Source organism: Elephantulus edwardii, unplaced genomic scaffold, assembly GCF_000299155.1.
Source record: "Elephantulus edwardii isolate Elephantulus edwardi_28Jun2011 unplaced genomic scaffold, EleEdw1.0 scaffold00969, whole genome shotgun sequence".
NCBI classification, from domain to species: Eukaryota; Metazoa; Chordata; class Mammalia; order Macroscelidea; family Macroscelididae; genus Elephantulus; species Elephantulus edwardii.
Window position 1 is genome coordinate 10040 of NW_006400719.1, and position 1391 is coordinate 11430.

Sequence of the window (1391 nt, forward strand, 5' to 3'; positions counted from 1 at the left end):
TGTGTGTATATATATATATATATATACACACACATATATATACATATATATATATATTTTAAAGGAATACAGCACAGCTGAAGTTAACTGGGAAGAGATATGAAGAGGAAGAAACTTATGCAACAATGAATTCATTTTTTTTAAGTGAACAGGGGGACTAGAGAGAAAAAATTGCAGTAATGAATGAATGAAAATCCAATTTTTCTGTAAACTTTTATCAAAATAACAGAAAAATCATTTAAAGAAAAATTATTTGCATAGATTTTAAGAGAAATAAAACTAGGTTGACAAAATGCATTGTTTTCTTGTCATGTAATTACTTGTTAAGCATCAGAGAGCTAGACAATGACTAAAGGTGACAGAAGAATCAATGCCTTTGAGTTGTGGTGCTGGAGAAGAGTATTAAACAGTCCATGGACTGCTGAGAAAACAAACATGTCTGTCCTGGAGAAGGTGAAACAATGTAGCTCCTTAAAGGCAAGGAAGCTCCATCTCACATACTTTGGACGTGTGGCCAGGAAGCACTAGTCCTTGGAGAAGAACTTCGTGCTTGGAATGGTGGAGGGACATCCCAGAAGAGGAAGACTCTGAAGGAGTTGGATTGATACAGTAAGTGAAGTAATGAGGATAAGTGTGTCAGAGACAGCGATACTGGCTTAGGATTCAGAGATACTGTGAACGGGGTAGTAAGGAGTCATAATTAACTCAATGTCACATAACAACAATATCAAGTTATCTTTCATTCTTACATAAATAAATGGGAACTTCAAGCCCTGAACTAGTGCATAAAGGAGCTTACAGTTAAAGAAAGTGATGGCATTATGTCTACTGTTACCAGAAAAGCCAGTTCTTCCCATAGTCTCAAATTAGAGATTAGGCAAAATTGACTTACCCTGTATATTTATTATGAAGCCTGGAAAGGCAGCAAAATCATTCCACAAAGATTTGCCTCTGCCTCTTTCACATAGAAATGATATTTAAAGATAGAATTCTCATTGCATCATTTGTATCCGAGTTTATAGGACTTTTTCTGTTGCATTTTTACTGGATCCAAATTTTCACTCTAAACACAGAGCTTATGCTAACCTCGACAGTATTCAAGTTGTTTTCTGCAAGGTTGTTACAGCTTTTATCTTCTTTCTCGTGGTGCAAGAGAACGTCCATTTGTCTACTTCTGTTGTTTTGTTCTTGGAATAAGCAGTGCTGCTAGTTTCTTCTCTTTCCAGACAGTAACTTTTTCTCAGCACATGAAAAATTTGGTGTTTGTATTACCAATTAAGGCTTAGAGGGTTGTCATTAGTACAGAATTTCTATATTATTCTATTTCTTTTTTTTTCTATATTTTATTAATTTTCATAAACATTTACAGAGATTTTGGGTTTCCATTCATT